Source organism: Sander lucioperca, chromosome 13, assembly GCF_008315115.2.
Source record: "Sander lucioperca isolate FBNREF2018 chromosome 13, SLUC_FBN_1.2, whole genome shotgun sequence".
NCBI lineage: Eukaryota > Metazoa > Chordata > Actinopteri > Perciformes > Percidae > Sander > Sander lucioperca.
In genome coordinates this window covers 9,540,601-9,561,488 of record NC_050185.1, presented here as the reverse complement: position 1 = coordinate 9,561,488, position 20,888 = coordinate 9,540,601, and the positions used below count along the sequence as shown (strand labels likewise).

Genomic DNA, 20,888 nt, shown 5'->3' with positions numbered 1-20,888 from the left:
TCCTTCCAGCTTTATAGTAGATTATCAGTTGCCTACTCAGTTGATGATGTGAGGAAAGACAGATAGTCCCATATAGATCAACTGATTGCATCATCTCTGGGTGTCGGATATGTTTGACAGTTTTAGTAATGTTTTGAGTTGTACCATCTGTCAGATCTCGCCATGCATTGGTTAGTGGTACGTGGGACAAAATACGATAAAATCGATACGGCAATATATTGTTATTCTTATTTGTGCAATAGGAAAAACGATACGCTGGAGCCAAATAGGCTATTTTAATTAATAAAATAAGGCGCTCTAAATAGATTTCCCCCCTCACAGCGCATGAGTGAGGGATTGAACATAAGTTAACTAGCTGAAGAGGATGAGGTGTTCAACGGGATGGCGGACAGCAGTCTGAGGAAAATAACAGATACCCCAGCCACATTTATGTCCAGTGTCTGGACCTATAGTTGCTCTATAGTTCTGTAATTTAATTTACAGACTGAAAAAAACTGTGCTGCAGAATTGTGCTGTTTTCTAACAGTTTGGAGTTGCAGTGAATAAAGAGAGAAAACATACACTTAGCCTATTCACAGGCATTTTGTATTTGTTATTATTAATTAGACCGATATCGTGATGTATTATTATTGTCAAGCAATATATTGATTATCACAGAATTGCTGGATCGTGAAATTATTGGTATCGTGAGCCATGTATCGTATCGTGAGGTACCCTGTAATTCCCGCCCCTAGTATTGGTACCATTGGATCTGAATCTAGATTTCATCTGACTAGTTTATTGAATGTAACCTGGCAAGTTTTGTATCTTCTCATGAAATTGATTCATAGACACTTTACATAAGAAGTATATTCTTTTCCAGTACTATATGTTATCCAAGTGGCCTTCAAGCTGAGCTGGCTAATTATAGGCTCACTGAATGAATTTGTAGTAAGTGAACAACAAGTAACGAGTAAGTGAAGTGAACTGGGATTCATAGCTTGACTGATACTTGGATTGTTCGGGTACTGGGATTCCAGCAAACCTTTCTCTCCTAATGGTGTTACTATGGACCTTTGAAATAGTGCAACAACCTTGTGTTTTTCAGTCTGCATGTATGTCCTTGTGTCAGTTATGTCACTGCTTGTTGGTCATGGTTTTTCAAAGCTTTAAATAAATTGCTTCCACAGGCTTATTCAGGATTTCTGCACACAACATTTACCTCTGCTGTCTGTTTAATTACCTGCTTTCATTTTTGGTACAAACCCCTTCCTCATGGCCTTCATACAGTATATGCCATGAAAAATGTGTTGCTAAAAGTCTTGCACCAAACAGTCGACAGGCAATAAAACACCCACCCAACCACCACAGACACACATCTTTTTCGTCCACTCTTCATTTTGACAGGGAGGAGCTTCTCAAGATGAGTGGTTGTTTAATTGACAGCTTCTTCACTAACTGGTTCCCCTCACTGACAGATGAGGACGTTTTTTACACTAATAGCCATCGGACACCTGCATGTCTCATCAGTTTTTCCTTGAGGTTTGTTGACAGCATGTGCAGAGGCAGCGAGTGCGATGTAGAAACGCTGTCAGTCTGATGTCTTATATTCTTGCTGTCACCTCTTCTCTCTCACTCACACAAAGTGTCATTTATAAATAGAGTATGCCAAAGCCATGTGTTGGTGTTGTTGGCATGCATTTCTTATAGCATTTGTAGCAACAAATATATCATGGACAGAAACTTGAGACATCATATAAGATTTACTTTGAGGTTTTCATACATTCTTTTCATGCATGTCTTTTTGAAGCACATTTTATATTCACTTGCAGTTTTGTCATCTTATTTCTCCTTTGCTTCTTGGTTTTTGTTTATCTCAAATGCACAGTGTGCCTCTTCCTGCATGTGTTATCTTTTTAATAAACTGATTCCATAAATAAACTATAAAGTCTGAAGAATTCATATGAAATATAATGCACACAGGCAAGAGAATTGTAAATATTTTGGGTCAAGGTACTCATATTTCTCGTTTTCTTCTTTGTGTATTTTCTTTCTGGGCTTTGCTTGTTTGAGTAGAACCTGGCCTTGGGTCTGACTCTCCAGCCTCTATATCTGCTGCGGCTCTGTTGGCATTGATTATCTCAGACCCGAGGTATCCATTTGGTGTGTGTGTGTGTGTGTGTGTGTGTGTGTGTGTGTGTGTGTGTGTGTGTGTGTGTGTGTGTGTGTTTGCAAATGTGTGTGTATCTGTTTCACCGTCTCTAGCTCCGCTGCATGCTGAGAAGGCAGATATCTCTAGAGGTTCTGTAATAGAGCGGATAGTGTTGCCCGCCTCACATTGCCATGGGGGATGGAGGTATAGTATTGGCTAGTGGGGAGGGGTAGAGAGGAAGAAATAGGGTAGAGGGCAAAAGATGATAGTATCCATCGTTAACTTAAGATTATACGTTAAGACGTTAAGATATAAATGAAATCCTCTCAGTTTCAGGTGATATGAGGAATGTACTTTTCTTGTGCTGGACCAGAACATTGGAAGGGTTGCAACCATTTGTTTATCATTTTCAACCAGTTTACATGGTGGAGACATTTCCTCGCTTACTGTAGTATAGCTATAGCCTTTGGTTTTATGCATCTATGCTTTGAGATTTCTGTCTTTTTTCCAATTCAATGGTGGTGAATGGAATTTTGTTCATGGAGTTACCAAAATCTTGTGTGTATTGTGTTACTTTACAGGTGAACTGGACTACAGGTGAAAATTAGCATTTATGCTATAACCTGGCTCATTTACAGTCTGTACAGAAATGTTAGATTGTTCATTAATGTGCACTGTCCCGAATAAATAAGATTAAAAAAAAATACTTTGGTGAACCGGCCTTTTAACTGCACCGTTTTAGAGGGTAACAGTATAAAGACAGTTTCACTGGCAACATCTATTTCCAGAAACAGTGTTCTGTTACTCTGGATAATAGAAAAAACATGCTCTCAATGGTTTCCATGGGGATGATTATTTTATTAGAAAGTAGTTTCATTGAAAACTGGTCAAGGTCATGTTGGTGGGTTATCCAGAGTAATAGGACCACTAGAAAGAAATGTTGCTTTGTGTCATTTTTCAATGTTGTGAGCACCATACGCAACATTTCGTTTAACCTCCATTTTGTTGGTGTAGCAGCAGAAATCCTAGAGTCTGTTATCTCAGAACCTGGGCAAATAAAACCAAGACCTGCCTGCCTAAATACCACGACAGCTAAGTGAGAACATGTTTTTGTAATTCAGAGCTATTTTCTTTTTACTACTCTTTAATGGTACTATATGTATTGGGAATAGACACATAACAGTAATAGATATTAATGCTTCCTCCCTGAGCATGGATGTGTAGTGGGGAGCAGCAGCACAGCTAGATGGCTCCAGTACCAAATTGCTTCTGGGAGGTAGAAATGCAGAAAGCTTCACACTCCTGTGAACACACAGCGGGGAATGTGCTGTACATTGTTTACAGTATACACAGTCTGCCATGTTTAATAGCCCTCCCCGTCACTCCCATTTGGTTTCTGAACAGAACAACAAGCTCACAAACACCGGGACTTTAACAGTCCATGCATGTTAGTCAGTACGCTTCAATTGATGCTATTAAACATGGGCTACCTTTAGCACAGACACCTACTGGGTCTAATCAAGGGTTTCAGTCCCAGTAAATCTCACTGTTCCTTGTAAATTACTGTAAGTCTACTGCAAATGTATGTTGACCTCCTGCTTTTTATTCAAACCCCAAAGCAGTTGCATATGTATATCAAGCAGAGTGAAATAAAACAGTGCACCCAACAACAAACCAATTAATTTGGACACATGCTGCCATGTGAGACAGTGAATTGAAATGATAAGAATGGATAAGAACAATAAGAAAATGGAAGTCAACCATGGCTAGACAGAAAAAATGGTATAATGTGGATCTCAGTGGTTTGTTTTGTGGGAGGTGGAGATGCTGCAGAACTGAAGCGAAAATGATTAACACTGACCTTGACTGATTCTGTCCTCTACATTTTTTTTTCTTCATGGAGCCTTTTAGACAGTAAGAAACTTTCTACACAGACTGTGAAGGAAAACATTTCATTTGAGTCCACAGTGCCAGAAATGTCTATCCAGAAAACTGGAAAAAACTGCTCTCTTTCTCATTTCCTCCTATTTGGATCCAGACAATGCTGAGTCTACTAAGAGGAAGACAGCTGGAGGGATTACAGTGAGCTAATTATAACATGTCCGCCATAATTGCAGCGGATTACGCTATTATTCATACAGAGCTTAACTGCACAAAATGCCTTAACCGCCATCACATTACGTAGCATATCACACTATGTATTATTCACTATTTATACAGCTGAAACTAAATACCACATTTTAGTTTCAGGAGCCTTGGTAAGGGCAAAGAATAACCAAACCCTATTACCCAATTTCAGCTCTTTTCTCAGTCTGTGACGCATCATTGATGACTCCATTAGGCTTGTGCATTGAGGGTATTGTTGAACAGAAATGAGGAAATGGCACGGCCCATTCAGGTAGCAGATCAATCAGTGAAACTAATTCCAGGAGGAGTGCATGATTTGACGTCTAGGCTGGCCTTAAGATGACAAACAGACACTTGCTCATTTGAGCAAATACCAGAGTCTTGCCCTGGTGAAGAAGTTCCCCTCCTTTTCTCCACCCACTCACGCCTTTTAATGATAAGAGAAGTGAACATGTGGTTATAAGGAAACTATTTTAAAACACAATATTGGATTGTGCTTTCTATTCTTCATTAACTGTTGGCACTGAAACATTACTTTAATCATGTTTTAGTAGAACAGTGCATGGTCAACCTCGCAATATATGTTAAGGGCAGCTCTTAGGTTTTTAGTCAGATTTGAATTCAATTCAGTTCAATTTTATTTATAGTATCAAATCAATACAAGAATGATCTCAAGACACTTTACAGATAGAGTAGGTCTAGACCACACTCTATAATTTACAAAGACCCAACAATTCCAGTAATTCCCCCAAGAGCAAGCATTTAGTGCGATAGTGGCAAGGACAAACTCCCTTTTAAGGAGAAACCTCGGACAGACTCAGGCTCTTGATAGGCGGTGTCTGACGGTGCCGGGGTGGCGTCTGGGGGTGTGATGAACAGTGGCAATAACAGTCACAATAAAGATAATAGAACTATGACTAGAAATAGTAGTTGTAGTAGTTAATGGCGTAGCAGGGCACTGCAGGGCGTTACAGGGTGTAGCAGGGCACTGCAGGGAACAGCAGGACGTAGCAGGGCACTGCAGGGCATAGCAGGGCACTGCAGGGCGTAGCAGGGTGTAGCAGGGCATAGCAGGGCGCGGAGCAGGACCACGGTGACAGCTGCAACCATGATTTAGGTGCCACCCTAATCCAAGGAAAACTGCGGGGCGAAAAAACATAAGGACTCCAGGAAATAAGATCCCCAGAGCTAAGTTAGTAACAAGCATTTCTGGGACATGGATGCACACAGATGGAAAGAGAGAGGAGAGAGGAGCTTAGCTTGTCAAAGGAAGTCCCCTGGCAGTCCCACTCATTGTGGAATAAAACATGCATCCAACAACAAACCAATTAACATTGTAGTGTCACACAGGACACACAGGGATAAGGGGACAGGTAGTAGGTGATACACAAAAAGAATATTGGCTAAACATGTAGATTCATGGATCAAACTTTCACAATCCCTGACCTGTTAATTAGCAGGAGACTGACAGACACAGAAATGTGTCACTTGCGTGGGTTTTAGTGGAAGTGAATGAAAGACGAAGAGAATATTCCCAGAGCATGGTGCAAGTGTTTGCATGTCCTTCCATCCATCTGCATCTCTCTGTTGCCAGGATGACAGTATGTTGTTTATCAACCTCGCTGGTTTTTAAAATAATCTTTTTAGCAGTGTTTTCACTTTGCTCCCTCCTACCTCCTGCCCATCAGAGTAGCTGTCTCCATTCACATGGTGCAGCAAGCCAACCTTGACGTTTTCTTTGCACTGCTGCTGAAACCAATTAAATTTACAGCAAAGAAATCACCTGATTACAAAGCTGCATAGCACCCCACTCCACCCCTTCCCTCTGGTGTGTGTATTCATGTGTGCATCTGTGTATGCATGCCACTAAGGGCAATGTTAAGAGCAGATCAGGTGGGGACGTGACATACTTTCTGGATGTGTGTGTGCCTGTCTCTTCGCTACTCCATATGGGCGCAGCACTAATTAAATCCAGCGGCTCAACCATTCACACCACTAGCTGTTTGGCACTGAGCGAAAAAATCTGTTGGTGTTTTGCCAGGTAATATGACAAAACCAGCGGGGGGGCGTTTATCGGGTGTGTGTGTTAATGTCAGTTAGAGAGAAGGGGATGTGATTGGGGCTGGTTGTTTGTGTGCAATAGTGAGAGGGAGTGAGCTGGCCTGCAGAGACGGAAATATTATTTCTAGTGTAGAGTTTGTAGATGGGACAGTTAGATTGGCTGCTGATGATGTAGATGTCTGTGTAAGAGGCAAGCTTTTGTCAGCAGGGTTAATATCAGAGGGGACATCATGTCATGTGAGACCTCCTAACTGAGCCAACCCTGCTGGAGTCACTGAGACAGACTGGCTGGCAGGCTGCTTGTCTCTCCAGACGTGGGTTCCTCTCTCAGCAATTTCCAGACCTTATCAAATCTAAACAGTATAAATGTGTGCCTTCCCTCACCCCTGACCCCATCACTCCCTGTGGCTTTCTACAAGCCCCTTCCATCTCCACAGCAGAAACTTATTATTGTGTTTTAAATTAGGCAGCTTTAGCCCCAGATTTATTCTCCTGAGTGAATCCTTTCCATTTTTCTCTCCAGAATTGTTTAGCTGGAAATGTTTATTTTTTATTGTTTATTATTTGAGTGTGCATGAGTGAGGTCACTGCAGGGATTTTATAATTGTCCGCTTGATGTGTGTTTCCCAGTAATTTCACAGCCAACGTGCTGATGTTCTTTACGGTTTGTGTGACGGGTATGTGCTTGATTAGTCTGCTGCATGGGAGTGCTAATGTGTCGGTTTATTGGTGTTGTGTTAACAGGATAACGATTTATAGGGGGAGCAGACCAGAATGTGTTCTGTGGTCCACACAACAGATAGATAAATAAATGGAAATTGGGTCCATTTGTCACTGCCTGGCCTTGCCTGGGCTCGGCGTACCTGTGGAGTGCAGAGCCCAGCAGAGATGTGACAGTTTGTCCCTGTAAGTACATTATCGTGTCGTCTATCACACGTGTCCCTGTGATCCACCCCCCTGCACACACTACTACTGGCTTACTCCTCCAAAGGAGATGCAAAGGCAAGGAGCTATACTTCGGTTTGATTTCCTGCTGTTTGTTCTCAGACCTGTTGAAAAAAACACATCACTGGTTGAGTTTGTTGCTGTAATGAAGAGCTACATGAAGCTTGGAAACCACATCCTGAAAGAGAAGAACAATAAAAACAGAAACAGAGAATTAATGCCCATATTTTGCATTGATGTGCAAATTATAATTTGCAGTCTTTAATTACTGATAAGTACTCAACAGTGTGATTATTTTTTTAAATTAACCTTAGTTCAGTTAAAGTCTGCAGCACATTGTTGATAAAATAAAAAAATGTTGGCAAAGTGTAATTTTTTTTCATTTCATTCATTTGATCATTTCATTATCAAAACATAAAGGGAGTCTAACACTTATCTGAGCGCATCCTTTATTTTTTGAAAATGCAGTAGCCTTTTATGTCTCAGAAAGTCTTGAATTATTGTGTCACATTAAAGCCACAAAATACAAAGTGATACTGACATTGTTATGGAACTTAAAAATCAGCCCTGCATGTGGTTACACTTTGGTTAATGTTAGAAAATGATCATGGCTTCAGTTAAAAGTGAATCAAGTAAACATGTCCTGTGGAGTGCTTCAAGTCGTTGACTTTTTTTGAAATATTTCAGACCACGGTTGTTCCCTAACCTTGATCAAGTGCTTTGAGGTTCCTAAACATAACCATCAAGTTTAATCACATTTTAATCACAAGCTGGGATTGTATTTCAGGAGCGGATGTTTTATTTTGTCAGAGAACATTTTGCAAATAAATTCACTACCAACATTTTGAACATGACCATATTACGTTAATTAACGTTTCCTCGTCATGTTGATGAAAAATAGAATCCAGGTGGCGTTATGTTTCTAACAAAACACACTTGCTGTTGCAAATTAGCAGTATATAACCGTCTTTTTCTAGCAGACGGGATTGTTTATTAAGCACATTTCCCTTGTAATTTCCAAACACAAAATGTGGCACAAAATGGGGAAAAATCTTCTCATGCACAGTATAAGTGCTGAGTTTACCAGAAGCAACAGCAGTTTCTTTGGAACCTAGAAGAAGTGGGTAATTATCATGTTGTGCGATAGCTTCCATGGCTACACAGACAAAGGAAACTGAAACTTCAGCAATATGAAACCTAATAAAATGTAAAAACAATGCAGCACAATCAAACCATTATATGTGAGTTAAAGTCATCAAATAAAGGAACAAACTAAAGCAGAATCTCACTTAAAAGGAATTTGCACCTGTAGTATGTATTTGAAATATAAGACACAGCTTCATGAGGTATGTAGAATCTCATTGGAGTCGTTTTACTGTGTTCAGCCAGCAGTTTTTTCTATTCATTTTTCTCTTCCATTTTTTTTTTCATGCAGAAGAGAGAGAGACGTTGAGGCAGAGACAGACATGAAGCCACAGTGCAGTTGTGTGGTTTCCTCTGGCATTCTGCTGACATGGGATCCATTAGGAGGTTTTGGAGGGGTAGGGGGTGGAGAATGCACAACAGGACTAAGAAAGAGAGAGAGAAAAAAAGAGGGAAGTGAGGGCCTAAAAATCAGTGAGGAAAATCTAGCATAGCTGAAAAACATTAGCAGGTTTGAAGCAGGAGAGAAGAAAAAGTAGATGGGGAGGAGCAAAGCCTTGAGAGATGGTGAGACAGCTTAGAGGAAACAAAGGAGATGGGAGTAAGCAGAGATTGAAGTTGGAAGACAGGAAAACACAAGGGAGAATGGAAAAGTGATGAGGGTGAACAGGAGTGTACATGCGGGGAAAGGAAAAGAGATGAGAAGAGAGCTGGTGGGGGGCTGATTCAGCTTACTTTGCACTGGTGGAGAATCAAAGCTGCATGGTGGAGCCAAATCTAGCACTATCACTTAAAAAATATTCAGGTGTGCACTTGCCTCAACCAAATTGCCAATGACACACACTATTGACCTCATCTTGGCCTGCTAATTTGCTCCCATCCAGTCAGGTGAGTCACCTCAGGACTGACTCAGGATAGGTGCATTTATTTCAACAGAGCGTATCCATGGCATACCCCTTACTAATGATAAGGCAGGGTGTCTGTACACACACTTAGTGATCTCTCCTGTGGTGCCCAAATGATACCCTCCGTCCCTGTCATCACTGGAGCCTTGCACGCCAACCAAACAGGAGTGTCATTGTCAAGGAGATTGAAAACACCTGGAGGCTGGCATCATCCAACAGCACATCAGTCGGCCATATTTAAGTGGAATCAAACATTGACAGATGAGTGTTTGTAGCCACGGGGCTGCTGCAGTGTTTGCGATAGGGATTTTCAGAATAACAGAGATGGTATGGTGGAGAAAGAGGATAACAGAGGGCTGTATTAGCTTTATTTTCCAAATGTGCTTCATGTAATTACAGATGCTTCTCAGGGACGTAGCTCTCTCACTTTGCTCACTTTTCGAGGAACATTTTCACATGCAAATATCCACTCTCCCGAATTGTGCCTCTGACCACAACATCAAACGGAATGAGCTATCAGAGACGAAACCAGGCGTAGCATCCAATATCAATTTTTTCGTATAATCACGTTTTTCCCTCTTGCTTTGCATATCATTTCAAGCCCTCTGCTTCTCCCTCCCCCATACCTAGCCATGAACTCTCCTCGTCAGAAAGACAAATTACCCAGTGGGCTGCTTTTTTAGCTGTGCTTTCTGTACAATAATCAATTTGAGGATGAGAGAAAGAGAAGGCTCGAGAAACGTGAAATTATTCATCAGGGTCTCTCAGTAGCCGGGCTGTAGAGGTGTGGGGGATGGTAGGGGCTACCTCGTCCTCCGTGAGATAATTAGGCAGAAGTCTGAAAAGCAGAAGTAAGGGCAAGCCTACAGGCCTGCACTGATAGTAAAAAAAAAAAGAGATGGAGAGTGGTAGGTGCAGACATGGGGGATCGTAGCCACTCTGAGAGCAGTTTGTTGTTATATTTGGAAATCCTGAGATGGTGTTTAGTTTGTCGTCCCAGCAACAGACCGATACACAGGAGAGGATGGAGGGTAGACAGCTGGGGCTGGTGACGAGTGACGGGGAAGTGCAGAGAGAAGGAGGAGGAAGAAGAGCTCTAAAGGGGAGCATGACTGAGAGTTACCTTCAGTTATACTACCCATGAGAAAAGAAGGATAGCGAGAGGAGGGGAAAAATGAGCCAGGCTCTCTTGTGTGGCGGGTGTTTATTCAGAGACCTCTTGTTCCTACCAATTAAAGGCGCTGGGGACTGCTTCAGAACAATCCTCCCGGTCTCACTCCCTTCTCTGTCTTCACTCTCTGCTTCCCTTCCTCTGCAATGTTTGCTCCATCTGCAGTCTTTCATCATTTAAACATCTCACAATGCACATTTTTGCACGTGTTTTTACTTTCTAAGTTCTCCCATCTGACATTTTCATTTATATGACATTCTGACACACATTTAACATCTATATTTGTAAAAGTACACCTCCACTGCATGTAGTTATCTGTGGAATAATCTGTAAGTGTCTATCTTGTTTTAATTACTTGTATTATCTTCAACAGCCTGCATTTGTTCTGTTCTTATCCATGCCCTTCTCTGTGCTGCTGCAATGACCCAATTTCCCCAGAGGGATCATTAACGTTTCATCTTTCACCCCTCATTCATTTCTCTCTCCATTCATTCCTCCCTGATGCGGCTCGGTCCAAACCAAACAAGCTTGTCGTTATTCTCCATTTCTCTTCCCGGTCCCACTCTAAATCACCCGTCTTTAGCGTCTTCATGGCTTGAAGGGGTTATAAGTACCAAAGAGTAGTAGTAATAGAGCACATATGATGAATTTGTAGATGGATGTGATCAGTTGTTTCATTTCTGAAACCCCTCTGAAGTTTATGGTGATATGGTGCATATATATATATATATATATATATATATATATAAGCTGTCTTGGAGGGTGAGAATACAACAGAATGCTTGAAAACCATGGTTGTTTCATACCATCCATACCGGAGTAGTGATAATGTGGTGCTGTTCTTACCACATCTATTTGCCTCCGCCTGCCCACATCATTATCAGTATTAAACACCTTACATGATGCACTATTTTAAATAGTGCATCATAAATTGGCCAATCATCCATTATATTTTTTATACCTCTATACTCCATCTCTATCTCTATATCCATCAGGAAATAATGTGTAGGACAGTGTCAAATGCAGCATCTATACACGCCTTGGGGCCAAGTGATTTTACTATCTGCACCTGCACTGTCAGCATCTTTCCCCATCACGATAATGTAATTTTCCCTGGTTGAATAAAGGCATTGTTGTGTTATGTTGTGTATCTCACGGCAGACTGTATGCCTGAGATACCCCGTAATATGGCTTGGAATATAATGCCATAATCCCAGATATTTGTGTGAAAACAGCCCATCATTCTTGGTATCTCTGTCTGATTTTTATTGTGCCGGTACTTTTTTTTCTTCTGTCACACAGGAGAGCATTACATACCTAACATAGCCTCTTTCTCTCCTGGGCCCAGAATTGTCTCTCAGATTGATGGCAGGGGGAGCACTAGGGCACCTTAGGGTACATTAGAATGCAGAACATGGCTGTAACTGTGAGTGTATTGTGTGTGATTTGTGTGCATGTGTGTGTGTGTTTGTTTGGACCTAACTTTGCCTATTTTGGCTCCAACCTCGCCATGAAGATAAAAACATTACATCGCAGTGACTGTTGAGTCGTCTCATTCAGTGTTACATTCCCTGTAGCTCTTTGTTTCTTTGTGTCTGTATCTCTACTCCTACCCATGTTTGAATGTCTTTGTCTTGCTCACTTTTCTCTTTGTTACAATACATCGCCCTCCCCACCACCAGCTCTTCCTCATCCTCCTCAACATCGCCTCTCTTCGTGACCCGGGTGCACTCCTCCCTTGGAGCATCTCTCCTGGGTTTTGCTCTTTATTATTTCTACCTCTACCCACTTTGTCTTCTTTCACAAACAAAGGCCAGGTAGAAATTAGGGTAGATTCAAATTAAACAAAGAGCAGCCCACTAAGCTTCAGATTTATGCTTTGTCTGCAGTGTGTAATTGCACATACCCCAAAGTTTGCCCCTCTTTGCTTTTTGTGTACAGTTCATAGAAGTTGCTTATTTAGAACTCAACCTAGCCCTAGGAGATTTTCCAACCATCGCTAAGGTCATACTGCTCAAACAAAGGCTTCCCTGGGCCAGTATACTGGAATACATTTGTCTCAAGGTCTGACTGCTGTCTGCTTTCCACTTCTTTTGTTTTGTCGAACAAAGCCTGCAACATCTTCCTCACCAGTCTCACTCCTTCAGGGGGATTCATTGGCCTTATTAGTGGAAAAATCTTGCAATGTGTTTTTTTGTCTGTGCAAAAAAAGTAATTGGCACACATGCACACACTTACATACACGCTTCCCTCCACTAACCATATTTTATCTACTCGTTAATGTTCCCAATTACTCTGTCAAATACTGCCAATGTTTTGCAGTGTGGCACACTTATTGAAATGGTAATGCAACCATCTCAAAGTGAAAGTCTTTTCATTCACTGGCTTCTAAGTGGATTTATTCATGACAATTTACTCTTCTCATGCAGGATTACACTAATGACAGGGTTAAAGGGTGGTGCATGTGTGTGTGTGTGTGTGGCTTTTCTCTGCTTTTATGTGAGGGACTCTTGCCCCGGAGAGAAAGGGCCACGTTTCTGCTGCCTCCAGCTCTCTCTATTATTCAGAAGAAGAGGACTTGATTTGGTTTTGTACCATTTCCCATTTTCATTACACTTCCTGCCTTCTAAAGGATTCAGGTGTCGTTTATAGTTGTCACTGTTTTTTTTTTTGTGAGGCTTTATTTGATTTGAATCATAAACCAGTTAGTGAATTGCCTCACACCTGGAACAGGCCTTAAGTGTAATAAAGCAAGGCGTGTGAGTCACAGGACCAGACGGTAAGCCATCTCCTTGCAGGAGGTCAGGTCCCTATGGGGAGGTATTGTTAGTACAGATCTCAGTATGTAGGTCATTGTGCTTTGAGTTCAACAATCCCCAGGTTTTGCTTCTGCTCTATTGTCATTTCAGCTGGCTACTGTCAACACCCTGTCACACACCTCTCCGTGTCCCCTTACCTGCCGCTCATTAGTGCCATCCACCTAGCATTCTCGGTTGTTTGCTCTTTCGCCTCCCATTATTACACCAGACGGAATTCCTGTTTGGTTTGGAACAATAGGTGGTCATATGAATTTATGGCCATTGGTTGATGGTTTACAAAGTGTTTAGTTACAATAATAATAATAAGGTGGTAGGAGCAGACTCCACCCACACATATACACATTTGATTTAGACTTCAGAAAGATTGAAAGGTTGGCAACTTGATATCTTCAGTGAACGCGTTTTAGAGAACCGTGTTCTTCCACATTCATTGCGTGCCCTGAGGAAGGAGACGCTTGCCCAAAGGCATTTGCACTGATTGAACGGACCAGGCTGAGTCTGATATACTTTCTGTTCATTTATTTTGCTTAATTGAAGCTTTTGTTTAATTCAATAATAAATCCTTAGCAAAATGTACTTCAAAGTGATTAGCATGTTGGAGGATTTTAATGATTGTGTATACTTAGTTGATGCTAGAGGAAATAATTTAAGACAAATACTATTTAGAGCAACTATTTTTAATTTATTTTTCCTTTTATTGTAAAGTAATCACATTTAAGGAAAGGCCAATTTAGCAAGTGCCCTGTGGGTTTACTCCCACACTCCAGTGACATACAGGTCAGTTAAAACATAGTCTATATACTTGATTTTCCACTTCTGGGATTGCTCCGTTGCCGCCAGAAAATCTGCCGGATTTCAGTCATTTAGGGCGGATATCCGTTGCCTTGGCTTTCTTTGTGTTGGCATTTTAAACTCAAACAAACAAAGCGAGACATTGTCATTGTTGCCGAAATGTGAAGTAATAGATAGTTGAGATACAATAACCTAATTTATTACATTGTAAGCAAATTAGTGTAGGAACAACTAGTAGTCCACTTGTATAAACCCCCACAGGTATAGAGGGCTTTTACAAACCAGTGAGGTTGCGCCTGCAGCCCAGTGGCAGAAAACACATAGGTATGATGTCAGGATAGCTTGTATTAAAATTATATTTTAATGTTGTAGGTTGCATAATGATAAGGTTAACTTTCATTCAGTTAATCAGAGCCGATTGGTAATCCTGACGTGATAAATTGGTTAATTGTTATTTATAAAAAAAAAAAGTTAAATGATTATTTCTGATATCCAGACAGTTTTTAATGGATTTGTGAGCTTTGCAGAAGTAATCTTCAGGTGAGTCCTTGGTGGTTGACATTTAGCAGTCTGATCCCTGTACTATTTACCATAGTCAAGCTTATCATTATCCACAGTGGCATGACACTGGGCTTCGTACAGAAGGCAACAACAATGTTGAATCATAGCAATTAAATAGCATTACACTTTGGGATCAGTGTGGTCTTTGCTGTTTTCCAACTTTAAAGGTGCCCTGCCACACAAAAATAATTTTGAAATATGTTAGGTCCATATGTGTTTATGTTATGCCGTGAATGTGAAAATTGAACTGCTACCTCCTCTGTCAGCTCTAGCCACTGAAAAGAAATAAGCAGAGAAATCAGGCCAATTACAAAAGCTGGTCAGTCTGACGTGGTGTTGCCTGAGCTCATTACTATTCATGAGCTCGCCCAGTTGCGCTGGGTAAAGGATGCTGATAGCCAGGCTCTCATTGGCTAGCTGTTAGCCAATCAGAGTCAAGCAGCTTAGCTCGTTGAATATTAATGAGAACTGGCACAAATCGAGCTGAGTCTTCCTGCAGGCTTTCTATACCAAACTAGAATGACTTGAAACAAGGTAACCAAGGCATTTTTTTCCACAAAAAATGTTAGAGTCCATGGTAGAACTTCAGACATTACCACAAAGTAATGAAATAACGTGTGGCAGGGCACCTTTAAAAAATGACAGTTTACTATATAGCAGGTTTGTCCAGTGTAATGTACTATTTGGTCTGAATGTCAGAGCTTCACAGGCAGAGCGGACTTGCTTTAAGTTGTCTGCTCCAGAGTAAATGAGCATAAGTTATGTGTGGGAATGTTTTCGATAAAAACACTATGTATCCCATAAACAAAGGCGCAAGCGTGTATGTGTGTTTGTTTCGCTGAGCATATGTAACAACTTGTCGGCCTGTATTTCATTAGCCCTTAATTCTCTTTCAACCTCTCACAAAGCCTGACGTTGATACCATTTTCCACAGCTCTTAAAGACGTCTACAGCACATTTCTCATTCTTCAATCTTAAAACCAAACAATGTAATTGTCTGTACCCCTGTATTTATCTTTCTCATTTGATTCTCAAAGGATTCAGTATTTGATATTGGTTTAGTTTTAATGCTGTACCAGCACCTGTGTTAAATCTAGTCATAATAGAAATCTGATCATCACCCTGGGAACTTATGTAGTGTTTTGTTTAAGTTTTTGTCATAAGGCAAGTAAGAAAAATCAAGATGTTTTAGGCAACAACAGGAACTGTGAGTCAACCTTTTCCACTTTTCTTTGATTGACAATTTACCTAACCTCATTAGAGCTGTTTCACCCAGCTCTTCTGCCACTCATTATCCTAAGCTGCTTCATGTCCGTCTGTCTCTCTGTATCTGCCCTCTCCTTCATTCTCAGCACTGCTTTTTCCTCTTTCTTTTTCTCCTGTCTCCCTTCTTACAGAGGCATAGGATGAGTGGAGGAGATTAATATGGAGGTTACACAATCCTTTTAGCTGGTTTTAATGTGTGCCCCTCACGAGTGATATGTTCTGCACGTACATCAACAGGATTAGAGTGTCAGAACATCCGAGAGAACTGATGAACCGGTGCATCCATCCTTACACACACACTCACACGGCATCATTGTACCCATAAACCCCCTGTCAGAATGCAGTGCCTATTAGTAGGTTGTGTGTATGCCCATTGCACATGTACCATCAATTTCTTCCCACTTTCCTCTGCCTTTATCTTTTGTCATTGTGTTTTTTCATAGTACAAAACAGCAGAACGTAACAGACTTAGTAAAGAAAAACATAGAAACATGACTGTGGGTTGGAATTAAAACTTTAACTATATATATATATATATATATGTCTTTCTATATACTAATGGGTATAAGGGTTGAAGAAGAGGAGAAATGGGTAGTGACAAAATGTCAATTGTCACAAGACAGCATGAGATAAACATGTATGTGCAAAATAAAAGTAAATAAAGTTCTGTTACAAATCAACTTTGGGTCAGCATTAACCTAACACGTCTGACAGGAAGATGTGTATGACGCTAATGCCATGGCCATTACAGAGCTATACACGGGGGTAGGCTATTTGAGTCTAAGAGAGAAAGTGAGCAAGAGAAAAGAGTAAAAGTGTAATATTTGGCCCAACAAATATTATTACCAGGAGCTTTATCTCTGTAAGTGAGCCCCTATGTTGAGTTAATTGGTTTGCCAAACATAAGATAGATTTATGGCCTTGCATGCAAAAAAGACATGTTTGCCCTGGGAATTTTGTGTGAATGATTTCTGTGCAGAAAATGAAATTCAAATAGGGGAGCTTGGGGAGGACAGACAAGGGTTTTTTGTTTGCTTCATAAGCAGTGTGCGGTGTCTTCTGGATGCAAGTGTATTCCACAAATCTCGTGTGGCGTAGGTATGAGACTGAGCTAATGCATGTATTCTAATTTGTATGTGCAGGACTGTCTTTTTTATTGGATTTGCTTGGTTGCAGTTCATATTATGATACTGGCTTTGGTATGTGCTTGCAAAAGGATACAGGGCCCACTGGGCCTCCTGTGTGAGTGTATGTGTGTCTGTCTCTTTTTTCGATCTATCTGACCAGCTACAGTTCATAAGCCGCACATATTGTTTTTTTTCTGTGGAGCAGCTGTTTCTCCTGCAGCTTTCTGTCTCTCCAGACTACATCTCTGTAAGAGCAAGGAAGAGAAGAAGAGTAGGAGGTGGTGGAGGAGGAGAAGGGGGGAGATAGATAGAATTAGAGAGGTAGGGGGTAGGGAGAGGTCATGAGATAGATTGTGAGAAAAGTCAAGGATTTTATATCTGCTGGGTTTGGATGATAGTTGTATTTTTAAGGCTAGCTTTAGGTAGAAAAGTCAAGGATTTCATATCTGCTGGGGTTGGACGATAGCTGTATTTTTAAGGCTAGCTTTGGGTATTTATTATATTTATATATTTTCAAGTCATTGCTCTGGGGTATTTTAGTCAAAGAAGGCTGGTTTGTATTTAGGTTGAAATGAATGTTTTTAAGCACTGGGACACATTAAGACTTCAGGACAGTGTAATAGATGCCAGTACTTATTTTTACTTATTATTACTTACTCTTGGAATAATGTGTTTTAGTGCGGTCTCAGTCCAGAGTGCCATGGAACAGAGAAGGAACCATAATTCCAGCCTCTGCCTTTTTCCATTTTAGTATTTACATATCACTGACATGGTCTGATGACGTCAAAGAAAAATAGTCACACTGTGTCTACAATATGTAAGGAATAACGAGTATATATGGGCAGTCCCATATATTTATAATACATGAATATATGTTCTAGGTAGCAATTTATTAAACCTTAATTTTTCTCCCCTCACCATTGAACCATTTAGAGGAGGCCAGTGTGTACTAAGTCACTGATTAATAATTCATGGGGTTAGATGAATTTAAAAGTGAAATAGAGTGTCCGTTAAATGACATTCAATCAGTGACATTCCCTTTTTGCTGTTTATGTCTTGTATTAAGTTAAAACAGTCAGATACTTAGCTTTTCAAATTTGCGGTTTGTTTTTTTATTTAACTAAAAAAATGTAAGCCTCCGGTAACATGTGGTAGTTATCACAGTACTTTTGACATTTTATTCCATTTTACTGGAATTTTATTTCTGTTTAAAGAATGTTGAGAGGTTCCATCCATTTAATTCTCTCACAAAGAAAACTATTTATTATACAGTTGGCAGCTAATTCTGCTTATCAAGCTCAGACCCTGCTGATTGTAAAAAATCTTTCATTCTAAATATTAAATTCCTGGAGTCAGCAGTGACTTACATGCAATGCAATGGCATGTTTCCTTTCTTTCATTTGTGTTCTGCGTCCTTTTTTTGTTATATGAAGATTCTGAAAAATTATAGAACATAAAAAACACATCAAACTAATGATGTGGAAATGCCAAAGTGTTGTACTTTCTTCTTAATAAAAACCTCAAATCTGGTGGTAGTCTCTCAAAAGTAATTTGTATGAAGCTGATTGCTAATTGTATTTCTGCACTATAATACGAGTTGGAAGCAGAAGCATGCACAGCTGCTGTCCTGCTTTTGGCAAAGCTATAACTGATATAAAACAGTCTGTGCCTTGCAGTAATGTTGATGTTGACGTTGGGACATGCAAATGAGTGCTGTACCAAAATAGTTGTACAGCTGGATGTGCAAGTATATAAAAGCATGTTGAATACAAAATGAAGTAACAAAGGATGTTTAGTTCTGACTGTGGTGACAAAAGGTGCCTCTGGCTGTCTCATGCAGTGATGCAGTGTGATATGGTTACTGTGTGTGCCCCATGCCATCCTGTCTGTGGGGTTAGATTGGGTTCCTCTTTGGTCCAGTTGGACTCTGCAAAGAGGATTATTGGAGCTCGGCTGCAGTAGGCCTTTCAAGCTATGGCTCAGGCTCCAGAGGACTAACAACAAGTCAGACACTGTCAGATCCAGGGTAGTGAGGCCAAGGGCAGATGCTTTGAAGTGGGCTATGAGATTCTCATCAGGAGGGATCAGATGAAGGGTGAAAAGAAGACAGTGAGAGGTGCAAAGCTCCAGCTAAACAGGCAAGCTGGGTAGGCTTCAGAGGTGGGTTTCACTGTTCGAAGCCAGACATGCTATGAACGGCTTCAAAAACCTGTGAAATTCATGTGGTGCAACTTGTGAAGTAAAAAAAAGCATGATTTGAGAATAACAAGAGACATGATAGCATACAAAGCCTTAAAATACAGACGCAAGAGTGAAAGAGAAAAAGGGAACGATGAAAGTGAAGTCAAATATTAAGTTGAAGTTTTTGAAGCAGACAGGGAGATACAGGAGAAATATTAATCATTTGGCAATCAAAGTGTGCTGAGAAGAAAATGATGTCGTGTTTTTATTGCAGAGGTAAGAAAGAGGGGTTTAATTTGTGGTGATTGTCCTCTGCATAATTCTTCAACCTCCCTAAAATCAGGGCAGTCATTGCAGGATGTCCACATTTTCTTAATCAGCCTGCAACATTTAACATACCCATCCAGCACGTTTTTCCTTGTTCTCACCGTCAACGGAGCCTGGTTTTGCAAAGGCCACTTACTCAAGCGATTTAGGGTTGGACAGCGGTGTCAGCAACATCACTCCTAGAGAGTAGCCATGTGATGATATGTTTACTGATAAGAAGAACTTATTTGGAACTAATAGATGACAAGACAGGGAATTCCAGAATGTCAAGAAACTGTAGCTAAGACAACAGTCTTAGGTTTTGAGAATCGGAGGGCTTAAATTTGTGTATGCCTGCATGGTTTTTACTTGGGCATGCATAATTTCTTATTATATCTTAATAAGCAGATACATTTTCCCTCCTGAGAATATAAACAGTCAGTTGTACAAGCACATGTTGCAGATTATTTGTGTGCTTACTCAGCACAATAGTATAACGTGCACAAACGGGCCAATTTTTCCTTGCCCACATACTGTACACACAAAAACATGCACACTTATGAGAAAATTCTTCACTAACCTTCATAAGCTTCCTCTGCTTTTAACCCTTATCGCTCCTCGCCTTATGTCTTAAACTAACTCTGGTGTTATCATCAAAAATAAATCTTTAACAAAGGGGTTTGAGGAAATAGTCCAGGCTTACAGATCCTACGGAGACATTTGGACCTCACACGATAGTAAAAACAGATGTGTAACCGGATTGCTATAGGACTTATAGATAGTATCAGTCAATTAATCAACATGCACACACACTGTACACACAATTGTGATGGTCTCACTTTCTTCCTGTCTGTCGTAACCTCAACCGTGTTTTTGTGTCCCACGAGGAATGCCTTTTATCATGTGACAGGCTGGTGTTGGTGGTAGTGGTGGGGAGGGGTCGTCAGACAGCTGTTTCCCATCAGCACTCAGTCAACTGCAGTCATCCAGTTGCAACCCTGCTCAGAGGTTCAGAGGGGCAGAGCAGCAGAGTGGAGCTCAAAGGAGTGCGGGGGCCAAAAATGCCTCCAATTAGAAGGTCATCCCAATTTGTTCTCCCATATCCACGGTACCCATCAGGCGTCTCTAGCCTGCTTGTCCAGTGTTATGTACAAATCCGTAGCCAGAGGTGAACGAGTTGCCGCCATCTGGGAGTCATTATGCCTTTTCCTCATTGTTTCCTGTCTTTTCACCCCAACCCAGCTCGACTGAGTTCTGCTCTCTCCGTGTTGGCTCAGCTTCCCTGGCTTGTTCAGGTTCTAAGCCCCCATCTGTAATTTAAGACTGGGAATGCTTAACATCAGTCACTCATGC

The 20,888-nt window shown here is 40.8% G+C and overlaps 1 protein-coding gene and 1 long non-coding RNA gene across 4 annotated transcripts in view; one reads left to right on the top strand and one right to left on the bottom strand.

Annotated features, from left to right (window-relative positions):
* The window catches only part of LOC116064901 (roundabout homolog 1-like), a 93,499-nt gene that overhangs the window by 47,978 nt on the left and 24,633 nt on the right, over nt 1–20,888 (top strand). The window contains exon 1 of one of the 3 annotated variants that reach the window (XM_031320277.2): nt 6,217–6,299. The exons of the other annotated variants lie outside the window; for them this stretch is intronic. The gene's annotated coding sequence lies outside the window, so the exon portion shown is untranslated. Of the gene's footprint in view, nt 1–6,216; nt 6,300–20,888 lie in introns of those variants that run through there. 3 annotated transcript variants of the gene reach the window in all.
* LOC116064902 lies at nt 2,600–19,270 on the bottom strand. The gene is made up of 4 exons (XR_004108633.2): nt 19,258–19,270; nt 7,695–7,700; nt 4,325–4,339; nt 2,600–2,837 (listed from the first exon to the last, which is right to left on the bottom strand). It is a non-coding gene; the product is annotated as an uncharacterized LOC116064902 (long non-coding RNA).